The 13246-nt window shown below is 45.9% G+C and overlaps 1 protein-coding gene across 2 annotated transcripts in view; it reads right to left on the bottom strand.

Moving 5' to 3' along the window:
- The window catches only part of TMC5 (transmembrane channel like 5), a 70386-nt gene extending 61173 nt beyond the window's left edge, over positions 1–9213 (bottom strand). The window contains exon 1 of one of the 2 annotated variants that reach the window (XM_053213199.1): positions 8906–9213. The gene's annotated coding sequence lies outside the window, so the exon portion shown is untranslated. The remainder of the gene's footprint in view (positions 1–8905) is intronic. The other variant, XM_015067207.3, reaches the window with a different exon arrangement.
- Positions 9214–13246: the final 4033 nt, after the last annotated feature.

Genomic DNA, 13246 nt, shown 5'->3' with positions numbered 1-13246 from the left:
ACACTGGCCCCGTTTTTCTGGGTTATGGTCTTTGCACATGCTGTTCCTTCTGCCTAGAATGCTTGTCCCTCTACTCTTGGCCAGGCTAACCCTTCATCCTTAAGGTATCAGCTGAAATGCTGCTTTCGCAGAGAGGTCTCCTTTATTCCTCCACATGCAAATAGTTCCCCATGAGCCTCTATCACAGCATCCCACCTTTCTGCCCATGGGACTTACCAGTTTGCAATTATATATTAATTTTGTATCTTATATTGTTCAATATTTGTCTTCCACTGGACTGAAACTCTATGATGGCAGAGGTTATACTATTTTGCTCACTATATCCCCGGCATCTAGCACCTTGCCTGGAACTCAATTAGTATTTGTTGACTGGGTGCACCAGTGGGGCTCAGTAGGTTGAGCATCTGACCCTTGATTTCAGCTCAGGTCATGATCCCAGGGTCATGGGATCAAGCCCCGTATCAGGCTCTGCACTGAGCATGGCGCATGCTTTAGATTCTCTCTCCCTCTTCCCTCTCCCTTGCTTGTGTGTTCTCTCTCTCTCTCATATAAAAAAAAAAAAAAAGATGTTGAATAAATGAATATTGTCCTACAAAGTTCTCATTCATCTCATCTGTCACCTGGAGTCCATCATGGTGATGACCACCCTCACCCAGTGGGAGGTAAAACAAACCTACATTGGGATCAGCCAGACTACTCTGGGGCCAGGGAGGGGAGGGTCCATACAGACTAGCATTTCTCACGCCTGGGTCCATTTTTGGCACAAATATATCCCATTTATAAATTTAGAGTTTTGGAGCAGTTCAGGGATTCTTGAAAGGATCACCTCCCCTGTGGAAAATAATAAGGAATCTCCTGGCGACCATTCCTTCCTTCCTAATTCCCATTCAATATTTCTAACTAACAACTAGGTAAAGTCTCCATTGATGCTAATAAGTCTTTAACACCTGTCTGAATTTACCATAGTCCCTTTTTCAACAAAGACAGAGCAAAGCTCTAAGCTCACAACCTTCATGATTAGACTTTACTTCTGCAGTTAGCATACAATAAAATATCTTTGGTGTATAGGTCTGTAAGTTTGAACACATGCATAACCACCACCACCATCAGGATACAGACCAGTTCCGCCACCCCAAACTCCCTTGTGCCACCCCTCTGTAATCAACCCCTCCTACCACCCTCTGCCCACCACTGGCCTATTCTCTGTCCCTCTAGCTTTGCCCTTCCCAAAATGTCATATAAATAGAATCACAGAGAATGCAGCCCTTTGAGACGGATTGCTTTTACTCAGCATAATCTAGCTAGTAGTAACACGATTTGGTTTTGTATATGTATATACATATGTATGTATGTACATATATAAATATATAGTCATCTATAGTTACAAGCAAGTGATAGAAATTTTCCATTTACAATAATGACATGTTTCCTTCTAAAATAAATCTGTTAAGTAAAAAGAATAGGTAAATATTTGTATGCATGGTAAGAAAAGGGGAAAAATCATGAAGGTGGGACACAAACGCCTAAATTCTGGGATATAACAGACACTAGATATATAATGATATAATTGCATCCTACCCTCTTACCCCCTACTCACACACCCAAAATACCAGTCTGTAATTCTACGAATTCCTGAAAGGGAAGGAAAAAGAATTTTAAAAGAAGAAACGGTCTATTCCCAGGCATCTCATTCCAACCAGGCTTTCCTGAGTGCAGTTCTAGAAGCTTTGATTCCTTCCTCAGGCACCTGATCATGGAAAGACAATTCCAGCACAAAGAGCAAGGGTCACAGGAGGTAGATTTCTTTTGTTTGCAAGCTCTTCTTTGTTGCCATGTTAGTTTAATGATTACTGTGGCTGTCATCATCCACACCACTACAAACAAATGCCTTAGAATCTTTTATCTGTGGTGTGTAACGTTCAGAACACGGAAACAAAGGCAACTTAAATAGTGTGTTATAAGCGTGTGAGGGTAAAACCTTCAATCACCCATTTAACAAAAAGCCTCCTCCTGTCACTAGGCATGTTAGTTCATGCCCTACAGGACTTTTCAGAGACTGTTTCCGCCTTTGACCCAGGTGCAGTCGTAGCCAAACATTTGGATCCTTCACAACATAAGGTCTGTGCTTGCAAAAGAGCAACATCGAAGCTATGAACATGAGGGGAAAATTTAAATAGAACTAAGTGGGTACATCTTTCTGGTCTTTATGTTTCCTCTCCAAAAAATTTGCTTCATTTTTAAGACATTTATTTAGTTTCTAAAGAAAGGTAATTATATTTTATGAATGGAAAAAGAATATAAGGTTTCTGGCTTGCTGAATACGTAAGAAAGAGTTAGAGGCTGCAAAATGAACATGAACTTTAATCTCACGAAGGAAAATCACCTAGAAAAATCCATCCAGAGAATGGTCTAACGTGCTACACTTACCATTGAGATAGTAAATGCTTTTTAACATGCCAAATTAAGATGATGCTAACATATTTTTTTAAATACTTTGGGAAACTTGGGATGATAGAGCTAGCAAATGTCACCAATTAATCTTCAGAGGAAAATTCAAGAAAAAGCAAGGATGGGATAAATCTTTTATTTACGTGGATGTTTTGAAGCCCCTCAAATTTCATTACACTGGCTAAAATACTTCCTTTTTTACCACAATCCATTAAAAAAATTTTTTAATGTTTATTTTTCAGAGAGAGACAGACAGAGAGACAGAACATGAGCAGCTGAGGGGCAGAGAGAGAGGGAGACACAGAATCCAAAGTAGGCTCCAGGCTCTGAGCTGTCAGCACGGAGCCCGACACGGGGCTCAAACCCAAGAACTGCAAGATCATGATCTGGGCCGAAGTTGGACATTCAACCGACTGAGCCACCCAGAAGCTCCCCCCCCCAAAATTTTTTAATGTTTATTTGTTTTTGAAAGAGGGAGAGAGACAGAGAGCAGGAGCGGGGGAGGGACAGAGAGAGAAAGAGACAGAGGATCCAAAGCAGGCTGTGTGCTGACTGCAAAGAGCCCAATGTGGGCTAGAACCCAGGAACATGAGATCAGGACCTGAGCTGAAGTTGGACATTTAACCAACTGAGCCACCTAGGCGCCCCCTATAGTCCATTCTTGATGAGCAGTCTCTAGACTTTCCCAGAACCCTGCAAATTCTTTCCAGGAGTCTCACTCTCACTATAACCAAAACCCCTCTCCATGCACGTGACATTCTGTAACAAGACTTTCATGTATGTAAGACTGTTACCGAAGTAGATGAAGCCCATAGGCTTTAGATGAAAAGCAGACCCATGCAAGGGCAAGTGCAAGATGGCGCATGCATTCAGGTGCCAGTGCTCTGTTTGAAATACAGGGTGTATGGGTTGGATTTTCTTCTTTTAGAAAGACATGGGTGGATGGACACATAGATGGCTCAGTCAGTTAAGCATCTGACTTTTTTTTTTTTTTAATATTTATTAATTCATTTTGAGAGAGAGAGAGACAGAGCGCGCACACAAGTAGGGGAGGGGCAGAGAAAGAGGAAGAGAATCCCAGACAGGGTTCATGCTCACAGCACAGAGCCCAATTCAGGGTTTGATTTCACAAAGTGTGAGATCATGACCTGAGCCGAAATCAAGAGTTGGTTGCTTAACCAACTGAGCCATCCAGGCATCCCAAGCATCTGACGCTTGATTTCGGGTTCCAGGCCCATGTTGGGCTCTGCTCTGCCTCTCTCTACCCCTCCCCCACTTGTGCTCTTGCTCTCTCAAAAATAAATAAACTTACAAAAAAGAAAAGAAAAAGAAAGTGATTTGTGGAAGCCATACGTCTAGGGCAGTGATTCTCCATCAATGTAATTTTGCCCCCAGATAACACATTTCACAGCATCTGGAAGCCTTTTTTGTTGTCACAAGTTGGGGTCTGATATTGGCATCTAGTAGGTAGAGACCAGAGAACTGCTGAACATCAGTCTCCCAAAACAGAGAATTATCTGACCCAAAATGTTAATAGTGGTGAAGTTGAGAAGCCCCATTCTAAATTTTTTTTTAACGTTTATTCATTTTTGAGAGACAGAGACAGAGACAGCGGGGGGAGGGGCAGAGAGAGAGACACACACACACAGAATTCAAAGGAGGGTCCTGGCTCTGAGCTGTCAGCAGCCCGACTCGGGGCTCAAACTCACGAATCGTGAGATCATTGACCTGAGCTGAAGTCAGACAGTTAATCGACTGAGCCACCCAGGTGCCCTGAGAAACTCCATTCTAGAGGAGATCATCTAGGGCAATACTGTCCAACAGAACTTTCCCTGATGATGATGGAATCATTCTATACTACTCTGTCCAATACAGCAGCCACTAGCCACATGTATATACTGAGTACTTAAAATGTGGCTAGTGCAAGTGAGGAACTGAATTTTTTATTTTGTTTGCTTTTAATTAATTTTAATGTAAATAGCTATAAGTGGCTATGGGGCTGCCATATTTGCAGGCCAAGTCTAGAGAAGAATAAAGCCTAAAGGAAATTCCAATATTTAAAGCTTTGCTGATCACAGCACATCAAAGAGGATCAAACTGGGGGAGCCCATGAGACTCACTTGGGAGCTTGCTGGAGATGGATGCCTGTGGATCATTAGGTGGCCAACTAGTCCCAGTTTGCCCAGAGCTTTCTTTGTTTTAAGAAATTTTATTTTTTAATGTTTATTCACTTTCGAGAGACAGAGACAGAACACGAGCACGGGAGGCAGAGACAGGGGGACACAGAATCTGAAACAGGCTCCAGGCTCTAGGCTCTGAGCTGTCAGCACAGAGCCCGACGCGGGGCTCAAACTCACCAACTGTGAGATCATGACCTGAGCGGAAGTCAGATGCTCAACCGACTGAGCCACCCAGGCGCCCCGCCCAGAACTTTCTGGAAGTTCCATATCCTGGGAGACCTCCAGTCCTGGGAAAACTACTTTAGCTTGGGTCCCACTCCCAGAAGTTTTCGTTCAGTGGGTCTGGGGTGGGACCTGGTAATTGGCCTTTTTATCAGATTTCCCAGGAGATTCTTCTGTGTAGCAAGGTTCAAGAATCAACAGCAGAGTGGCCAGTTAATGGAGGCTGCCAAGAGTAGGCAGGGTGAGGCGGGAGGGGAAGGGTGCTGGGTTGTTTGTACCTTGGCAGCTCAGTGATTTCTTGCATGGCTGAACTACTCCAGCCTGTCCCAGAAGAACAAGGGCCCCTCCCTCAGAGAGCCAGAGACAATGCGAGACACATATAACAGCTCACGCACCCACTGACACCTGCTAGGAGTAGCCTCCTCTGTGACCCAACGAAGATCTCACTTCCTGGAGACCTATAGGCTATGGAAGCCCCTCCTGATCCCCTTTGCCACTGTATGTGTTGCTCAGAATCCTAGCAGGAGCAGTGGAACATGATAGACCTTAATGTCCCCTGTGGCTAGTACCCTCTAACGCCTTCTAGACCACTGAAGCTCAGAAAGGCAGGAGACAGTAAAGCCAGGTTAGGCTTTATCCATACCCTGTGATTCTAGGTCTGTGGCAAGCCTCTCTCTTTGAGAAGAAAATGAACCCCCTTCGGGTTCTGTCTCTGGGACTAGAAGTTTAGTTCTTTTTATTTTTTATTTTTTTTAAGTTTACATATATGTTCATTTAATCTTCATTTATTTTTTTTTTATTTAAAAATTTTATTTTTTTTTTTACATTTATTTATTTTTGAGAGACAGAGCACAAGTGGGGGAGGGGAAGAGAGCAAAGGAGACACTGAGTCTGAAGCAGGCTCCAGGCTCTGAGCTGTCAACACAGAGCCCGATGCGGGGCTTGAACTCATGATCTATGAGATCATGACCTGAGCCAAAGTCAGATGCTTAACAGACCGAGCCACCCAGGCGCCCCAATGTTCATTTATTTTTGAGAGAGAAAGAGAGAGAGCACGCGCGTGAGGCAGGGAGAGGCAGAGGGGGAGGGAGACAACAGAATCTGAAGCAGGCTCCAGGCTCTGAGCTGTCAGCACAGGGCTCGAACCCACTGACCACAAGATGATGACCTGAGCTGAAGTCAGACGCTTAACTGACTGAGACACCTGGGTGCCCCTATATATTTATTTTGACAGCGAGAGAGAGAGAGACACCAGGGGACAGACAGAGAGAGAGGGAGAGAGAGGGAGAGAGACAATCACAAACAGGCTCCACGCTGTCAGCGCAGAGCCCTATGCGGAGCTCGAACTCATGAACTGTGAGATCATGACCTGAGCTGAAATCAAGAGTCAGATGCTTAACTAACGAGCCACCCAAGCACCCCTAGAAGCTTAGTTCTTAACCAGACTAATTCAGATCCTTATAATAATCCTTATAATGCCTATTTAAACAAACACTATATAATAGAACATCATAAGCATTATGGTTCCAGATCTGCGTAAGGAAAAACAGAAGCAGGGGCGCCTGGGTGGCGCAGTCGGTTAAGCGTCCAACTTCAGCCAGGTCACGATCTCACGGTCCGTGGGTTCGAGCCCCACGTCGGGCTCTGGGCTGATGGCTCAGAGCCTGGAGCCTGTTTCCGATTCTGTGTCTCCCTCTCTCTCTGCCCCTCCCCCGTTCATGCTCTGTCTCGCTCTGTCCCAAAAATAAATAAAAAACGTTGAAAAAAAATTAAAAAAGAAAAACAGAAGCAGAAACCAATAACAAAACAATGAATATGTATGTGCCAGACACTGTTATGAGAACTTGACGGGTATTAACTCATTAGATTCTTACCACAGTCTTATTGATGGGTGCTGTTATTATCCTCATTTTACTTAGGGAGATACTGAGGCACAGAGAGGTTCAGTAACCTGGCCAGGGAACACAGCCAGGAAGGAGTGGAATACAGCATCATAAATGCCCTTTCCTTTCAAGGAAGCAAATTTTCCCTTTTTAAACTCATTTGCTTAACATTCACATCTTGAGATCAGCCATCTTTTTGCCCATGCTGGGTAGGCATGATGTTAAGCTTGGGAAGTTTCTAGATTCAGTGCTGTTTGTAGCATGGCCAAGAGCAGGGTGAAGTGAAGAGTTTGCCTGGACACAGATTTAAGGGAGAGTACCCAAAATCCCAGTAACCTAGATAAATAATAACTTAGTGTAATATTTTTAAAAACAGGAAATACATGGTGAACAAAAAATATCAACATTTTCAATAAAGACAGGCTCAGGATTACTGATTTGTATCTTTTGCTCCAATTTGACTTGGCTCCACAGAGACTGGCAGGCAGGACCCTGCAATGCAGGCATTTCATGAACCACCCCAGGAATGACAGTTCTGGGGGCAACTTAAACCATCTTCCTGGGATTTCCATCTACCTCCTCATGTTAAGGGCTTCCCTCTGATTGTACAATTTATAAGTCAAGTGTCTGCCACAGGAAAAACGTCCACCTCTCATTTGGAGAGCCATGATTTTTCATTTATTGGCGGGGGGGAGGGGGGTGCTAACAGATGAAAGATTAGGAACCGCAACTCTGGATCTCCAATTTTTGTTTCTCCTATTTTCAGAAATAGGGCTTTCTGCTCTTCTATTTAAATGATACCCACCCTGAATCAAATGCCATAGAATATGGAACTTGTTTGTCTGGCATTTGTAAAAATACAGAAATGTTACCCAGCCCTTACTCCTTTTCCTATGAATAAGGAGTGTTCTTTCTAGAAATGACCCTATTAATGACTAGCATTGCATCAGCCTGGGTTTATCTCTGGGGACATTGAACCTGAGGTGGCTAGAAATAACCTTAAGCAGCAATATAATCCAATCTCCTGACACTCCATTCTGGGAACTCTTGGCAAATACAAACCACAGAGTGATTCACAGAACTTCTAGAAAAAAATCTGCATCTTCAACCTGACCCTTCCTCCTGGGAAAAGGACCCTTCCTGGAAAGCATGATTATAAACCCCATTTCCTTGTCATCCAGATCCACGGAGCTCCTTTTTGTCTCTCCAGTGTAGAAGGAGCCTTGTCAGACAACAATATCGGCAAGCATGACGATAACACCATTTACTGAGCACCTACTTCAGCGTCAGGCACTATGCTACGCCCCTCACTGCATCAGCAACTGTATCCTCCAACAACTTTATGGAGAGGTATTATTATCCCCACTTTACAATGATTACACTGAGGCCCAGAGAGAGTTAAGTAACTTGCCCAAGGTCACACAGCTGAACAGAGGCAGATGGGATTCTAAGCTGTGCCTCTCTGACTGAACTTGGATCACATTTATCATCGTTATCAGAGGAAGAAGAGAAGGGCAAAGAGGAAGAGAGGGAGTTGGAGATAATATTTATGGAGTGGCTTCCAGTGCACCATATTTTCTTTTTTTTTTTTAATTTTTAAAAAATGTTTGCTTATTTACTTTTGAGAGAGAGAGAGAGAGCGTGCACAAGTGGGAGAGGGACATAGAGATAGAGGGAGACACAGAATCCAAAGCTGGCTCCAGGCTCTGAGCTGTCAGCACAGAGCCTGACGTGGGGCTTGAACCTCAAAACCATGAGATCTTGACCTGAGCCGAAACCTAACCGACTGAGCCACCCAGGCGCCCCACCATATTTTCTTATTAGCCCTGATATCCACCGGGGGAGGTGGGAGCTCTTAGCATACTACCCATTCTATAGACAAGCAAACTGAGCCTTGAAAGGTACAACTCACCCACAGTGGCACGGCAGGACCGGGAGAAGCCAGATTTTGATTCAGGCAGACAGCTTTAGAGCTTCCTGAGCTGATATGCTCCCTGACTTCCCCACAGTCTTTCTTTCCTCTAACAAGTACTTATCGTGCACTTATTCTGTGCCTGGCATCTGGCAAGAAGCAACAGGACAGCCCATTTCTACCTCCTCCCATGACACATTCTCCAGGGTTCCCTACCATTTATGTGACCCCTGCACCACCTTTAAAAGACCCTTTCTTACCTGCCCTCCGTCCTGGCGGTTCCTCTCCACCCTGCGGAGACAGCGGGTCCTCTCTCTTGCTCTCTCTTCTTTTTTTTTTAAACACTAACCCATAAGGCCCTTCGTCTTCTGCCTTAGACACAGCCCTGCTTGCTCTGTTAGTCACACTGCTGGGCCTGGCCACCCAGCTTCCAGACAGCAGCTATTTACCAGCCTATGGCAGAAGAAGCCCCAACTCGGAGCCCAAACTGTGTATTTCTTTCTTCCTGAACCCCAACCCTGCCCTCTCAACAATACTCTTGGCATCAGTGCACTAAAAAGACCAAAGTCCTTTCTAGAGGTTATTTTATCTCTTGGACACAATAAGGAAGTAACAAGGTTGATTTGGTTTTTTTTTTTAATCCCAGAGAGGGAGGTGCAATGGAAAGAGACTATCTTTTCATTTATTCAACAAAGCATTCTCCCACACATCATGCTCCACTAGATACCCTCAGGCGCTGGCCTCTTTGTTTTGCAGGTGTAGCCCCTGAAGCAACAGGCAGACATTACAAGTTAACTCCGTAATTACGATGGCATGTCCCTTCCAGAGATAAAGGACAGGACTCGTTTCATGGCCAGCTAACTTGAATCAAACCCTGGCTCCAGCGCTCTACCCCTCTGAGGCTCCACGACTCTATCCTTTTGAACCTCAACTTTCCTCGCCCTCATCTGCAAAATGGGGACAATATACTCTCCTCCAATGGGTTTCTTAGCCCTCAGAACTGTCATCTCTGGGGTGACTCATGGGACACCTGGATTGCAGGATCCTGCTTGCCAGTTAGTATGGAGCTGAGCCAAACTGGAATTGAAAGCAAAAGGACAAATTAGTAACTTTCTTGTAGGTGTAAGTCAGGGTTTCTCGACCTCAGCACTTCTGGCATCTGGAGTCAGATGTTCTCGGTCGTGGGGGCTGTCTTAAGTATTAGAGGATGTTGAGCCACATCCCCAGCTTCCATCCATTAGATGCCAGTAGGACACTCCCCAACACCAACCCCACAAGCTGTGGACAACTGGAAATATCTCCAGGAAAGGACAAGTATCTTCTGGGAGGCAAAAGCACCCCCAGTCAAGAGCCACTGCCATGAATGACACAATGTTCCACAAACTTGGGATAGTATCTCCCCATTCCCTTTGATAAGGCAAGGACATTAGCACCTCAGCATTTTCCTCTAGGAAAGTTTTTCTTCCCCCCATTTCCCCACTTTTAGAAACTATACCATATTTTACATGTTGTGCCCATTCTGCAGATCAGGGAACTGAAGCTCAGAAAGCAACTTGTTGAAGTCCCAGAGCTGGAAATTACTCAAAGACAATATTTGAACCCAGGTCTAGCAGGAAAAACTACTATGTAACTGTCCTTGCCACCTGAAATCCTCCTCCCAAAGCCTCATCAGCTGCATTGGGTAATGCACCAAAGCAGAGGAACTCAGACCCTCTTTGTGATAACAAAAGGCTCCTGGTGACAGCCTCCTTGTACACTAGATGGGGAGACTAGGATACAATGGGGACACACCTCCCTCTGCACTGAAAATAGGGGGCTTCTTAGGAATGTTCCAGATAGCAAACAGTGGCCTGGCTCTATGGACAGAAAGCAAGAAAGCTCCTCAGGCACCTCCTCCCCTCCCCTCCCATCTCCTGCCTCTCCTAAATAAACATTCTTTCTGTACCATCCTCTCCACTCTGTAGTAGAAACACATAGCATTCACTGTAGCCAAAGTGTCGGCTAAGTGCCAGGCACAGTTCAGAGTGCTTTATGTTTATGTAAACCAGAAGAACACCATATGGGGTAGTTACCATCGTTGTCCCCATTTCACAGATAAGGAAACTGAGACCCAGAAGGGCGATAACCTGCCACATTCTCCTTACTAGGAGGATGTCAAGAACATGCAGACTTTATGACCAACAGACCTGGTTCAAATGTTGATTCCTCTACCAGCCACCTGTGTAACATCCGGCAAGTTAGCCAAACTCCCTGAACCTCAGTCTCATCAGTAGCATGGGACTAGCAGGGATTGTTGTAAGAATAAAAATTAACATTCTTATCCATTCAACAAGTGTTTACTGAGCATCTACAGGGTCCAAGCACTGGGGATGTATCTGCAAACAGAACAGCAAAAGGATCCTACCCTAGCGGCATGCACTCTCTAGTAGGGACGCGCTTTTATGTGTTAGGTCGGTTAATCCTCGCGATAACCCATAGACTATTTACTATTACATTATTGTACCCATTTCACAGATGGGGAGAAGGGGCCTCAGAAGCAGTTTTCCCCCATCTCCCTTCAACCTTCTAGGAAATAGTGGGACCTGGATTAGACATTAATGCCCAGTCTCTAGAGCTCGACTTCTTGGATTCAAATCCTGCTGTTTCCATCTAATTGCTATGGGCACGTTACTGAACCTGAGCCCAAATCTCTTCGTGGGGCAAAATGGAACGAGGAGGCCCTATCTCAAGAGAGTGTCAAACGTCTAACATTTAGGAAGTGCTTCTTGGGTCCCCAGCATACACGAGGCTCACAGAAACCCTAGGAGAGATGTCTTATTTTGGGTCCCTTTTCACGGAGGTGGACACAGGAGCCCAGAGAGGGTAAGTAACTTGCCCAATGGCGCAGAGCGCTTAAACAGAGCAATTGCAAAGTCGGAGCTCTGAATCACAACAGCACGGAGGCACGCAGAGACAGACTCAGGGGGTCGAGTACCCCTGGAGAGAGTGCCAGCAACTGGGTGCGATTATTCTTTCCCTTCTGCAGCTGTGCAGTGGGCGAGTCAAGGTGGCCAGGCCGGCGGATTGTGCTCACTCTTCAGAGGCTTTCCTAACTCCAAGGCTCAGTGCGCTGCCGCCCGGAGCTGGAGCCACCACCTGGATCTTTCCCTTCCGCGATGTTTGCCCACCCGGGGTGCTTCTTTCCCTGTGTCTCGTACCCTGTCCCTGCTCGCTCCTCTCTCCCTCGCTAAAGCTCATCCCTGGCCATCCCGCAGCTGCCCCGCGTTGGGGACACGCCCCCGACAGGGCGCCCGGTTCTCTTCTCGAAACCAGGGAGGGGGCTCCGCCAAAGCCGCTGAGTCTCGGAGGCTACCTGGGAAGACAGTCCCCGAGCTGGCCCCGAGACTGGAGTATCCGCCTCACCTCCCTTAGGCTTTTGCGTCTCCTGCGCCTGGCGCTCCGGCCGCTGCCGCGTCTGCTCGGCCGCGTGGCACACAGGCGACCCTGGTCCCGGGCAGCGGGTTGCGAGGCTGCGCGCGTCTTGGCACCGGAGCCGGACTTCCTGCCCGGAGGGATGATCGCTTTCTTGGAATCCAGCCAAGTTCCTGCAAGTGCTGGATTAGTACACCTGTTAGCGTCAGAGACCTCTATTCACTGTCCCGGGAGGGTCTGCATTCATTGTTTCTTTCCATCTGGCAAACCTTACCAAGTGCCCACCGGCTGCGGGGCGCCGGGACCCAGAGGAGCCAGAGGGCGCACAGGCTAGGGTTGTGATCTCCAAAACGTTGGCCACTAGCCACATGTCGTTATGCAGCATTTGAAATTGTGGCTCCAATGAACTGAGATGTTTCTAAGACAAAGGATTCACACACACACACACACACACACACACACACACACACACACACACCAAAAAACCCACACACATATTTTTTAAATGTTTATTTATTTTTGAGAGAGACAGAGCAGGAGCAGAAGAGGGACACAGAGAGGGAGATACAGAATCGGAGGCAGGCTCCAGGCTCTGAGCTGTCAGCACAGAGCCCCAGGTGGGGATCCAACTCACAAACTGTGAGATCATGACCTGAGAACAAGTCAGAGGCTTAACCAACAGAACCAACCAGGTGCCCTTACATACACATTTTTTAAACTCATTAAGAAGTTTTAAATTGATTGCATGTTAAAATGATAACATTTAACAGACTGTTAAATAAAATATATCATTAAAATTATTTTCTGTTTCTCCTTTTCTGAAATGCAGCTATTAGACACTTTAAAATTATAGGTCTCCTATTATCCTTCTATTGGATAGTGCTTGTCTTGGGCAGGAACCCACAGGATGTTCCCCAAATACCTCTCCAGTTCTCCGTCCTACAATTTATTCAGCCCTTCCTTATTTCCTGTGGGAAACATTTGAGGAAGACCTGTTATGAACCAGGCATCAATCTGAGTAGTTTCAGATGTAATCTGAAACTGGCCCTGTATGCAGAGGGCAAAGCAAGACCCAAGAAAAAGGCAGATCACTCCAGACTGACAGGTTTAATAATCAAAGGAACTTACATACAAGACTTGTCTTGGGCAGCTGCAACACAAGTGGATCTCTGCACCCCTCTTCCAGAACC

Source organism: Acinonyx jubatus, chromosome E3 (assembly GCF_027475565.1).
Source record: "Acinonyx jubatus isolate Ajub_Pintada_27869175 chromosome E3, VMU_Ajub_asm_v1.0, whole genome shotgun sequence".
NCBI lineage: Eukaryota > Metazoa > Chordata > Mammalia > Carnivora > Felidae > Acinonyx > Acinonyx jubatus.
Note: the sequence above shows the minus strand (reverse complement) of the source record. Positions and strands in the feature narration are given on the sequence as shown.